We start from the raw sequence: 13,861 nt of genomic DNA, 5'->3' as shown, positions 1-13,861 counted from the left end.
CAGTGGGGCTTGTGCACAGGAGCTCCACAGGACTGGGGGAAACAGAGACCCCATTCTTAAAAGGCACACATGGACTTTCACATACACTGGATCCCAGGGCAGAGCAAGGTCTTCATAGGAATCTGGGTCAAACCTGACTGCAGTTCTTGGAGGACATCCTGGGAAAACAGGGGTGAATGTGGCTCGTTGTGAGGGAGGGACATTGAAAGCAAAGCTCTCTGGAATATTCAGCAGCCATGCCTTTCTCTGGAGGTGGCCATTTTGGGAAAATCTGCCCCCACCCATCAGTCAGCACTGAGAAGCCCCAGGGCAAACAACAACCCAGATGGGATCACAGCCCCGCCCCTCAGTAAACAGGCTACCTAAAGACCCCTCAGGCACACAGCTGCCTCTAATCCCATCCAGAACTAAGCCCCACCCACCAGAGGGATTAGAATCAGCTCCACCTACCAGTGGGCAGGCATCAGCCCCTCCCATCAAGAAGCCTACAGCAAGCCCCCCCCACCAACTTCAGCCACAAGGGGGGCAGACACCAGAAGTAAGTGCAACCACAACCCTATTATCTGTAAAAAGGTCACCACACCAAAAACCTATAAAAATGAAAAGACAGAGAACTATAACTCAGAAGAGGGAGAAAGGAAAAACCCCAGAAAATCAGCTAAGCCATGAGGAGATTCTCAGCCTCCAGGAAAAAGACTTTAGATTGTTGATGCTGAAGATGATGCAAGGCATTGGATATAAACTGGAGGCAAAGATGGATAACTTACAGGAAACACTGACCAAAGAGATACAAGATATACAACTTAAACAAGAAGAGATGCAAAATACAATAACTGAAATAAAAAATTCACTAGAAGCAGCTAACAGCAGAATACAGGAGGCAGAAGAACAAATAAGCGAGGTGGAGGACAGATTGGTAGAAATTATGGGTGTGGAACAGAAAAGAGAAAAAAAGATTGAAAACAAATGAGGAGAGTCTCAGAGAACTCTGGACAACATGAAACGCAACAACATCCATATTATAGGGGTGCCAGAAGGAGAAGAGAGAGAGAAGGGGACAGAGAAAATATTCCAAGAGATAATAGCCTAAAACGTCCCTAACATGGGAAAGGAACCACTCACTCAAATCCAGGAAGCACAACAAGTACCATATAAAATAAACCCAAGGAGGAATACACTGAGACACATATTAATCAAACTAACCAAAATTAAAGACAAAGAGAAAATCTTGAAAGCAGCTAGGGAAAAGAAACAAGTAACATACAAGGGAACCCCAATAAGGATATCTGGCAGATGTTTCAGCAGAAACTCTGCAGGCCAGAAGGGAGTGGCATGATATACTTAACATGATGAAAGGAAAAAACCTCCAACCAAGATTACTTTACCCAGCAAGGCTCTCATTCAGATTTGAAGGAGAAATAAAAACTTTAACAGATAAGCAAAAGTTGAGAGAATTCAGCAACACTAAACCATCCTTACAACAAATACTAAAGGAACTTCTCTAGGCAGAAAAGACAGCAACAGGAAACAAAAATTCCACAAATGACAAGGCTCATCAGTAAAGGTATGTATACAGTAAAGATACAAAATCATCCGTGCACAATTGTACTATCAAAATCAGAAATCATGAGAAGAGGTGGGTACAAATGCAGGACACTGGAGATGAACTTGCAATTAAGAGACCAACTTAAAACAATCTCATATACATATAGACTCTTGTATCAAAACTTCAGAATAACTGCAAACCAAAAACCTACAATTGATACACAAACAAGGAATCTCTGACGAAGAAATATATCTCATAGTAAATAAGTGCATAATCCACCATGAAGGGGGTCATTTGACATCATTCTTGGAATGCTGAAGTCTTCTTAGAACTGATTCTGATTTCCTCTCCATCAAAGAATTTATGATAATTATAATTAAATAATGCAACTGTACAATTAAAAAAAAAAAAGAGAGATGCTAGGATCCAGGGGCTTAGAGAAGACACTAGAGCTAGAAGGCTCCTCTCTGGGCCTGGGAATTGCTCAAATACAGGGTGATGGAGGGAAAACTTCTCGATTTTATCATAATGTGGCCCCAAGCTGCCCTGAAGCTTTGGGCTGCTGTCCAATGAATTGCAAATGTATTAAACGCTAAATCAGTCAGAACTGCAAAGGCAGAAATGCTGCAGTTCAGCCCAAGAAAAGGCCAAGTAAAAGCATGAATCATTATTCCAAATGCAATGGTCTTTGTGTGATGACTGTGATGATCCACACTTGATACAGAAGAAGAAAACCAAATACATTTATTTTATTTTTTTGGTCTTTTTGCTATTTCTTGGGCCGCTCCCACGGCATATGGAGGTTCCCAGGCTAGGAGTCGAATCGGAGCTGTAGCCGCCGGCCTACACCAGAGCCACAGCAACGCGGGATCTGAGTTGCGTCTGCAACCTACCCTACAGCTCACGGCAACGGCAATGCTGGATCATTAACCCACTGAGCAAGGGCAGGGACTGAACTGGCAACCTCATGGTTCCTAGTCAGATTCATTAACTACTGTGCCATGAAGGGAACTCCTTAATTTTTTTTTTTAATTTTTATTTTTTTCCCCACTGTACTGCATGGGGATCACGTTATTCTTACATGTATACATTTTTTTCCCCACCCTTTGTTCTGTTGCAATATAAATATCTAGATATAGTTCTTGATGCTACTCAGCAGGATCTCCATGTAAATCCATTCCAAGTTGTAACTGATAACTCCAAGTTCCTGATCCCTCCCACTCCCTCCCTCTACCCATTGGGCAGCCACAAGTCTATTCTTCAAGTCCATGATTTTCTTTTCTGTGTAAATGTTCATTTTTGCTATATATTAGATTCCAGTTATAAGTGATATTGTATGGTGTCTTTCTGACTCGTTTCACTCAGTGTGATGAGAGTCTCTAGTTCCATCCATGTTGCTGCAAATGGCATTATGTCATTCTTTTTTATGGCTGAGTAGTATTCCATTTTGTAGATATACATACCACTTCTTCCTAATCCAATCATCTGTTGATGGACATTTGGGTTGTTTCCACGTCTTGGCTATTGTGAATAGGGCTGCAATGAACATGTGGGTGCATGTGTCTCTTTTAAGTAGAGTTTTGTCCGGATAGATGCCCAAGAATGGGATTGCTGGGTCATATGGAAGTTCTATGTATAGATTTCTAAGGTATCTCCAAACTGTTCTCCATAGTGGCTGTACCAGTTTACATTCCCACCAGCAGTGCAGGAGGGTTCCCTTTTCTCCACACCCCCTCCAGCACTTATTATTTGTAGACTTATTAATGATGGCCATTCTGACTGGTGTGAGGTGGTATCTCATGGCAGTTTTGATTTGCATTTCTCTTATAATCAGCGATGTTGAGCATTTTTTCATGTGCTTATTGTTCATCTGTATATCTTCCTTGGAAAACAGTCAATTCAGGTCTTTTGCCCATTAGAACATAAAATGGGAAAAAGAAATTCTATTCAGCAAGTATTGCTGGGAAACCTGGACGGCTACATGCAAAGCAATGAAATTAGAACACACCCTCACACCATACACAAAAATAAACTCCAAATGGCTGAAAGACTTAAATATAAGACAAGACACCATCAAACTCCTAGAAGAGAACATAGGCAAAACACTCTCTGACATCAACATCATGAATATTTTCTCAGATCAGTCTCCCAAAGCAACAGAAATAAGAGCAAAAATAAACCAATGGGACCTAATCAAATTGAAAAGCTTTTGCACAGCAAAGGAAACCAGGAAGAAAACAAAAAGACAACTCACAGAATGGGTGAAAATAGTTTCAAATGATGCAACGGACAAGGGCTTAATCTTTAGAATATATAAGCAACTTATATATTCTTATACAACTCAACAGCAAAAAAGCCAATCAACCAAATACGTTTTAAACAAGATTTAAGATGCACTTGCAAGGTCAAGGGTTTTCTTAGCAGAAAGATGTCTGTGATGTTTACTTGGTTTTGCTCAATTTTTTTTTTAATATTTTCAGTTCCTGTTTCTTAGCTTTTATTTTGAAGGCTGTAGACTTAAACGGGTGAATCTTAGGTTAAGTAGTATGTATGTGTGTGTGTTTTTAAATCAAAGTTGTGAAATAAAACAAGCTTCTATGATTAAAAAGATAGTAAATCTCTGATCACTAGGATTTTCATGTCAGTTAAGGGGTCTCTGCTCACCCAGAGCTCTGCGGCTATCAAGGCAGAGTGTGTGTGGTTTTATCTTGTTGAACCTCATCTTTTTATTTATTTATTTATTATATATTTAGCCTTTTTTTTTTTTTTTTTTTTTTTTGCCTTTTCTAGGGCCGCACCTGTGGCATATGGAGGTTCCCAGGCTAGGGGTCGAATCAGAGCTGTAGCTACCAGCCTTCACCAGAGCCACAGCAACTTGAGCCTCATCTCTAATTGAGGGGGTTCATATTGGTGACCTATAACCACAGAATAAGGGCTGGAAAATCTTGAGGACTTACTGTATTCCAGGCACTCTGCTAAGTTGTTTACCTGGATCATTTCATTTATTTCAGGTTGTCTTTTTTGGTTGTTTTTGTTTGTTTGTTGCCATATTGGCACCATATGGAAATTCCCAGGCCAGTGACAATGTCAGATCCTTAACCTACTGTATTGCAAAAGAACTCCCTGAATTATTTCACCTATTTCTTACCATGACCCTAGGATATTAATCCTATTATCACTGCTTCTGTTTTAGGCATTAGGAACTGAGGCTGAGAGAGGTTAAGTAACTTTCTGAAGGTCACATAGCTGGTAAGTGCTGGAGCTGGGATTTTGATGCCAGACCCATACTTATAATCACTATGCTTATATCATCTCCCTAAAGAACTTTATCATCACTTTGTGAAATGAGTTTTGCAAGGCCAGCCCTCTGTGAGTCTGCTTCCTCCTGGGCAGACTGCCTCTTCATCTGGGCTGTGAGATGAATGGCTACACCTGGTCATGACTGGCCAACCAGCTAAGCTTATTCCAAGTATAAATAACTAGATAAGAGGGACTGAGGTTAGCTGAGAATAGGAATGTAAGACATGAGCTGGAATGGACAGTACAGATCATAACCATTTTGTTTTATGTAAGAGTAGTTTGCTAGTACACCCGTGTTCATAGCAGCATTAATCATAGTAGCCAAGAGATAGAAGCAACCCAAGTGTCCACAACAGGTGAGTGGATAAACAAAATGTGGTATATACATGCAATGAAATGTTATTCAGCCATAAAAAGGAGGGAAGGAAATTCTAATATGCTGTAACATGGATAAACCTTGAGGACTTAAAGTTACATGAAACAAGCCAGTCACGAAAAGAGGAATACTGCATGACTCCTCTTACCTGCAGTGTCTAAAGAAGTCAGAGTCATAGAAACAAAAAGTAGAATAGTGGTTGCCAAGGGCAGGTGGAGGGGGAAATGGGGAGTTGTTGTTTAATAGGTACAGAGTTGCAGTTTTGCAAGATGAAAAATTTCTGGAATTTGTTGGACAGCAATGTGAATATCCTTTTACTGAATTGTACACTTAAAAATTCTTAAGATGGTAAATTTTATGTTATGTATATTTTATCGTAAAAAACAAACATTCCCCAATAATGATCAGTGAACTGAAATTAGATCTTAAAACCAAAATGACATTACTGTCACAGAACTAAAAAAAAGGTTTGCAATGTCTCGTTATGTGAAGAATTGCAGTCATAGATTTTGTTATTTTTCTTGAATGTTAACCTATTACCCTGAGTTTATGGTGCATCTATAGGGGTTAAAGAATATGATAATTGTACCTACAACATAGGAAATATATAATACATTTAAGGTGTTAACATAGTAATTGCACAATAAATCTTATTGCTTTTGCTCTCTTGAAAAATAAAATATTTGGAGAAATGCAAATAAATAATTTGCTAGTTGTTATGAGAAATACATAGTTTTTCAAAATTAATGACACCTAACAGTGAATAACAATCTACCAGACCTCTTTCAGCTCTAAAACTCTGCAAACCTGTGATTATTAATGATTATACCACTGACTGTATGGTATATTTCAGAGGAACTCTGGCTTTTTCATTACTGTTCACACCGGCAGGATTGGAGCCTCTATGATATTCACATAAATCAGTATCCCATACTGACTTTAGAGCAACTGGAGACAGGGACCCTGAAGGATTTTTCTCAGTGATTAGCTTTCCATGGAGAAGTCAGCGGAGTGTGGGGGCCTGGGTGTTCCAGTTCTTAGTGGCTTGGGGTGGAGGCATGGTGCTCAGCCCAACAACTCTCTGAGCAATTTGCTTTTTTCATCTGTGGAAAGATAGGGTTGGACTTGGTGAACATTGTATCTCTTCTCATCCTGTCTCTGCTCCTGCTGTAGACATATCCTCATATCCAGGGGCTTTGGGGGACTGTCACCCACAAGGTCATCAGTGTGCCTAAGTTCACATGATTAGAAAAGGGTTGGCCTTAGAAATATTTATTTATTTATTTACTTACTTACTTACTTACTTTTTAGGGCTGCTCCCGCGGCATATGGAGGTTCCTAGGCCAGGGGTCTAATTGGAACGATAGCCACCGGCCTACCCCAGAGCCATAGCAATGTGGGATCTGAGCCGCGTCTGCAACCTACACCACAGCTCATGGCAATGCCAGATCCTTAATCCACTGAGCACAGCCAGGGATCGATTCCTACCACTTCATGGTTCCCAGTTGGATTTGTTTCTGCTGAGCCATGATTGGAACCCTGGCCTTAGAAATTTTTATGTGGATGAAGAGAGCTTGTCAATTATGCTTTAAGACTTGTCTGGATTGGCTAAACGATAATCTGAGGATCAGAACTATCTCTTCGGATAATTTAAAACAAAAATCATGCCATGTGTTCTGTATAGATGAGTCAGCAGAATGAACCTTCCCAGAAAAATAGCCACTTCTCTAAAAATCTAGGTGGAAACGCAGAGTTAGCTGTTCACACCTTGGTAAATTGTAACGTGTAAATGTGTAAATGCGTCTCCACATTTGTAGATCCTTCCGGAATGTACACCTTAATGGACTTCATTAAGAGCTAACAAATTCAGGCTTCATCGAGTGTAAAATCATTGAAATTTGGGGTATGATTTAAAAGTGACTGAATAATGGATTGGGAGGGAGCCATAAGAAAGTGTCTAGTCAATCAGACCATAAAGGTGGGATGTTTAAGTTTAGTTCTCCAATAGCAAGCTTGCCAGGGGATCTCAGATGCAAGCTGTTGATTCAAGAAATGAATGAGAGAATGGGGAGAGAGTGGCAGGAAGGCAAAGAGTATGTTATCCTGGTTTCTGCTGTGGGCAACGGGAACCTGGTGATGCTGTTTTCTGAGAAGCAGGTGAGTGTCTCCAGCATTGTTGTTTGGAAAGCATATCTCCAGGTTCCCATGTCTCATTGGCTGAAGGTTTCTGAGCCAACTGCAACATAGGCTGAGTGGGCTCCCACACTTTCAGAGGAGATCCTGAGGCAGGAAAGCAGAAAATTGGCTAGAGAGTCACAACTTTCCGCCAAAAGGTGGCTGAAATCAAAAGTGAGAATGTGATATGGACACCAGCAAATCACCAATCATCTTTTCCACCCTTTGCTCTTGTGGCTTAAGGGGGAAGGCAGTGTGGTATAGTGATTAAGCCTGTGCATCTGTATCAGAGGGTCTGGGTTTGAATCCTGGATCCACTCTGTTTACCAGGCACATGTTCTGAGCAATATTTAAGCCTTGGTTTCCTTACCTGTGAAATGGGGCTATTGAAATCTTCCTTGAAATATTGTGGGGATGGACTATATTATCCAGATCGAGCAATTACTAGCCAGGTTTGATTTTCCCGGGGCCTCACGATAACAGAATGAGTTAACCAAAAAACTGGTGTAAGCTTTTTAGTTAAAATCCCCAAATGCTCAGACCAATATGTTAGTACTGGAAGGGATTAATGATCTTATGACCTGGAAGTAAGACTTTATCCACTCATCTAGGATGGATTTGATGAGTTCTGTAGAAGACCAAACAGATGACTTTTTTTTTTTTTTTTCCTAAATAGATTTTCTTCCTCACCTTCTTTAGGAATCTGCTGGTTTTCATTTTTGATGACAGTTTGGTTTATTCCTTTGAGAAACCATATCCCAAAAAGACATAGGACATGAAGAATACTACTGGAGGTCTGGCCATAGGCCCCTTTAGTCTGACCTCCAAAATCATTCTTGCTGTGGAGACATGCCTATAACTTAAGGAGATGCCCCTGGCCTCTTCTGCTAGAGTTTTTGGTTTTGCTTGTTATGCCATAACCATTTTCCTGCTTTGGTGAGGGAGAGTGAATCTGGAGGGGCTGGTTAAGAACAGACAAGGCTAATGTTTCTATGGCCATAGACTTCTTTTCAGTGTGAAAAGCCCAAATTGAATTTTAAGCCAAGTTCAACCGTTTTTCCTACAATGGAGTTTTCACAATAGAAATGAGATATGAGGTGTTTCATTAATTAAGGAGCATTTCTTGCATTATGCTATTACCTTTGGCTGTAGTGGGTGACTGAGGGGCTAGGACCCCAACAGGGGAGGAGAAAATTTACAGCGCTGCAAAGCCAGGGAAGATGCTGCTCTGCATCTCCTTGGGAAGCTGTTCTGCAGTTTAGTTGATATTCCTTTGTTCTTTGATTTAATATTAGGGGCTCAACAAACAGAATTGCAAAGTAAAAGCCAAAGGACATAGAGAAGACTGAAATTCCTGAGTATATGGAATGAATATTTGGGTATATTTTGTCATTTTTGATCAATGGATATATACATTTTGTTTGTTTGTTTGTTTGCTTGCTTTTTAGGGCTGCATCTGTGACCTATGGAAATTCCTAGGCTAAGGGTTGAATCAGAGCTGTAGCTGCCAGCCTACACCACAGCCAGAGCAACATGGGATTTGAGCCTCGTCTGTGAACTACACCACAGACAGCGATGCAGGATTCTTAACTCACTGATTGAGGCCAGGGATTGAACCCATGTCCTCATGGACACTATGTCATGTTCTTAACCGGCTGAGCCACAATGGGAACTCCCTGGATATGTACATTTTAGATTATGAAAATAACAGTCGCTTATCACCATGAAATTCCTCTATTGTTGGTAATTGTGACTGAAACTTTAATCCTAACCTCAATACCTTCCCCTTCCACAAAAACAAGTATTTTAATATCACAATTTTTGGCAAACCAGGTTTGTCATATCACCTTACGGCAGAACAAACAGCACTGTTGAAAGCTATGAGAGTCTATTTCCAAACTACCAGGAAAGCTTCAGTCTGCTCCCTGTTGTTGTTCGTTGTTCACAGTGATCCTGCCTGTGTTTACCACCCATTTATGAACTCTCTCGCCGTCATCGCATGCTAAAATTGAGTGGTGACTGGATCTGTACTCTAGTGTTGTGAGCCATTGTTTTCCATGAAAGGCACGCTCACTGACCTGGGTGGGATTTTAGTTTCTGTCCACCATCTGCTTTTAAAGCAACACAGAGAAGAGAAGGCACGAAGTAACTGGGGTAGGGGAAGCTGTGGCCACCATGGTGGGCAATGCTGTGAGGGAAGTTATTTCTGGTGATGGTCTTGAGCTGTGGAGGGGAAGGCAGCATGCAGTGAATGAACCTCGGGGGAAGGTTTGAGCTCCTACTGGGAGCTCAGCACTGTGGTAGGGGATGGGCAAGAAAGCACAAGAGGTGTGTCTTCTGCGGCCTGTGAATCTGGGTGGGGAAACAAACCCTGCATGTTTGGGGAATGGTTAAGCCCCTATGCAGTGCTCTGTGGAACTGAGTCCACATAAGGGATGAGCCCTAGGATTTGAAAGACAGGAGGCTTGTACTGTAGGCTGCTGGGCTAGAGCAGCACTGGGAAGGATGGGTAGAGTACAGACAGGAGGACCAGAGAGCAAATTCCCTGGGAGTTATTCTTAAAGATGGGATATGGTCTGGAATTTTAACCAAACGCATTCATCCTACTGAAGGTGTGCTCCAGGAGGAAGACAAAATCTTGGGCCTGGGGTTGTTTCAAAGAAAAAAACAGAAAACAATCACCCCTCTTGTTCTGCTTTATCTGCTACTGGCATAATACCAGCATGACACACAGAGGATTTTGACTTCTTCAGATGTTTTTGGTTACATTGGCCTTCTACTGATAAGGTGGGAGATTGGAAATACTGCCTTTCTTCTGACAAAAGCATTTTTTCCCATGGCTGGTTCTTCTTGAAATGACACTGATTTCTTGTTTCTCCATGGCTGAAAAACTCCTACTTTCATAGGCTTCTTTGAGAATGATAGCAAGTTTCTTTGAAGGGAAGTCATTCATGGGCTAAGAACTCTATCCTTTTATTTGGATTTTTCTTAGGTAATATTTTTCTTTTGTTACTTATATTGTTAATTGTTTTTCCATTCTACATTTTTGCCCTGCTTGGTGGGATTGATTTTTTACCTTGGATTTTTGACTCCTTCTGTACTTCCATTTTTAGAAAAATTTTCTTATAATTCCTCCTGTTTGGGCTATAGATTCACTTTTCTACCTTTACCTTGTCAATTCTGAGGTTTCTGGCCCAATGCAAAATGGTACAGTCACTTTGGAAGACAGTTTTGCTATTCAGAACTAAATATGCTCTTACCATACAACTCAGCAGTTGTGCTCATTGGCATTTATTCCAAAGTTGGAAAAAATATGTCCAGGCAAAATTCTGCATATGGTTGTTTAAAGCAGTTTATTCCTAACTGCCTAAACGTAGAAGCAACCAAGATGTCCTTCAGTAGGTGAATGAATAAACTGAGATAATCCAGACAGTAGAATATTATTTCGTGCTAAAAAGCAATGAACTATCAAGCCATGAAAAAACATGGAAGAAACTGAAATGCATATAAATGAAAGAAGCCAACTTGAAAAAGGCTGTTGTATGATTCCAACTGTATAACGTTCTTGAAAAGGCAAAAATATGGAGACAGTAAAAAGATCAGTGGTTGTTGGGGTTGAAGGAAAGGGGAGGGATAAATGGGTGGAGCACAGAGGATTTTTAAGGCACTGAAAATACTCCATATGTTACTATAATTATGGATACATGTTATTACACATTTGTCCAAACTCATAGACTGTACAACACCAGGAGTGAGCCCTAAGGTAAGTTACAGGCTTTGAGTGATAATGATGTGTCAGTGGAGATTTATCAGTTGTAACAAATCCACCACTCTGGCGGAGGGTGTTGATAATGGGGGAGGCTATGAATTTATGGGGATAAGGGGTATGTGGGAAATCTGTATCTTCCTATCAGTTTTGCTGTGAGCTTACAATTGCTGCTGCTGCTGCAAGGAAAAAAAGTCTTTAAATTAAAAAAAAAAAATCCAAGAATACTACTGACTTGGAGAAGTTGTAAGCTTCGAAAATCATGTTATTATTCATCTCTCTATGCAACGCCTTCCTTAGAATTTCTAAACTCAGTTTTTGCGTTCTATAATAGTTCTGGCTAAATGTTTTCTCAGAAAGTTATTTATCTTATGGAAAAGGATAAAAAGATAAAAAAAAAAAAACCCTCCATTATAAAAGCAGGGTATTTATTCTGTGCTGCTCAGGAGTAGGAGTTCAGGAAGAGAATCATCGAATGGCCAGTCTATAACTCACACTGTCCCTTCCTCTGTTTATTGTCACAATGCTTGAGAAGGATGTATACAAACATTAGATTTAACATTTGTAGTTAATAAACTAGCTTGTTTTTAGATATATGTAAAACGCACAGTATGGTAGGTTTTAGAATATAAATATTAGATATTGTCTAATATCTAATAGACCTGGTAAGACCCAAGAGAGGGTACAGGGTACAAAAGTGCATGTGTATCTATCTGCAAATCCATGAGTGTGTACATATTTCCAGTGGGCTCAGCGGTGGCCCTTGGCTGTGGACCCACAAGGAGAGATGCTGAGGGTGGCCATGAGGGGTAGGGGAAAGAAGTGGGAGAGTGGGTCAATCTGCAAGGGGAATGAAGAGCCAAATGGGACAATGACAGGCCCTTGGAGCCCCCAGAATGTAGGATGCCCCCCCACCCCGGCCAAAGCACTGGAGAAGAGGCTCTATGACTGAGCTACTCATCAGGTGGCAGGAGAAATGGGCAAGTGACTTAATCTTCCTGTTCTCCATTTCCTTATCTTTGCCGTGAATAAGTTTGATTGAATCAGTGAACTTACATATGTTTCTTTTTTAGGAGTGGTGCTTCTTGGTTTTTATTTGTTGGTTTGCAACTTTGAAGTAAAAAATAAAATATCCATAGGAAAAAGATATAAAGAATGAGAAACAAAACATCACCAGCATCCTGGAATTTTCCCATTGTTTCCATCCTGAGTTCTGATTACTACCTTCTCTCACCTCACAGAGGAAATATTCTTCAGACTTTTGTGATCATTTCTTTGCTTTCCTTCCTAAATTTTATTACCTATACGTACACCTCTAAGCCATATAGATTAATATTGCCAGTTTTACAATTTTATGTAAATGGCATCATTGTTTACTAATTTCTATTGCTGTATAGTTTCCCATTGTATGAATTCACCACAAAGTATCAATCAAGTGTACTAAGGATGGACATTTGAGTTGCTTCTGGTTTGGAGCCATTATGGACAGCAGTGCAGTCGGGGGCACATAAGTACAAATTTCTCCAGGATGCATATCTAGGAGCAGAATTGCTGGTCAAAGGGTATGTATGCCTCATATTGGTTTCCAGTGTGGTTGCTGTAGCTTTTTTCCTCCCTAAACAAAACTTGATGTATAAAGCCAGGAAATAAAATAGATGACAGCAGAGCTCTGATTGATTCTGGAGTCAGGGGGCACTCCCAGGCGTGGCTTTCTCTGTGTGGTGCTCTGTTGGTGCTTTATCATGGGTCTAACACACCTTGTTTGCCAACATTCTATTTGCTTCTATATTTTCTCTTTTGGTTTGAAAGACAGTGGATCCCAGTGATTTTCCATTCCAAGGGCAAGGAGAAATCCTGACCTTCCAACCCCATCCCCCACCCCCCATGGCATCTCTACCCAGTATTATTTTAATTTGGAAACCCAAGATTCTACTTTTAAAGTAGGTTTTTCCTTAGACCCTCTTTAAGAAAATTCCTATTCTACAAAGAATTAGAAGATTTTAAAAAATGCACAGGATACTCCTCCTGGGCCTTATCTATCCTAATTATGATCCTGAATTAGCTTGACTTGGGTCTTGGTTGGAAGTAGGAAATTTATATCCAACAGTTATGTAAGAGAATAGCTGAAAGCAATTGGATTAAACTATTCAAGAGGATTAAGCCCAGAGAGGATGAATCAAAATATTGAGTACTGCTAGAGATGCATGGAGGATATTTGTATGGCATCTGATGTACTTGGGATATTGATTGTCTCGTGGTCAGGAAGTCACTGTGGTGGTTTAAGATTTAGAGGTAATTCATGCTGTTAGGTGTTATTATCCCTACCAAAATGGCAAAACATCGAAATGGAGACTTTTCCCAATGCTGTCCTTTGCCAAAAACATACCAGTAAAGAAGGATTGAGGCTGGAACAATCTGGGCAGTCGACAGGCCAATGCATGTAATGCATATCATTAAAAGTAGTTAGCACAAAGAAATGGTTGTTATTGTGCTTCACCCAAGTTGGACTTAGTAACTAATTAAGTATAAGTTCCTTCTCCCCCCCCCCTCACCCCATGGCCATATGCAGTTTTCGAATTCTTACAACAAATTCTGTTTTAAAGAAGAAGTTAAATACAGAATGCATTGAGTTTGGTAGAGAAAGTTTAAAGGTCTGCATTTTCCCACCAAAGCTATTTAATATCAGCTGCAGAGTGGG

The 13,861-nt window shown here is 40.4% G+C and overlaps 1 long non-coding RNA gene across 1 annotated transcript in view; it reads left to right on the top strand.

The window, feature by feature from the left end:
• Nucleotides 1-13,861, top strand: part of LOC106506500 (uncharacterized) — a 145,454-nt gene that overhangs the window by 89,995 nt on the left and 41,598 nt on the right. The window contains exon 9 of the long non-coding RNA XR_014831350.1: nucleotides 4,740-4,795. This is a non-coding gene — a long non-coding RNA (uncharacterized LOC106506500). The remainder of the gene's footprint in view (nucleotides 1-4,739; nucleotides 4,796-13,861) is intronic.

Source organism: Sus scrofa, chromosome 16 (genome assembly GCF_054392235.1).
Source record: "Sus scrofa isolate SSC_HxYL_T2T_F1_AM1 chromosome 16, Sscrofa_HxYL_maternal_Yorkshire_Landrace_v2.0, whole genome shotgun sequence".
Taxonomy (NCBI): Eukaryota; Metazoa; Chordata; class Mammalia; order Artiodactyla; family Suidae; genus Sus; species Sus scrofa.
This window is presented reverse-complemented; position numbering and strand designations above follow the sequence as displayed.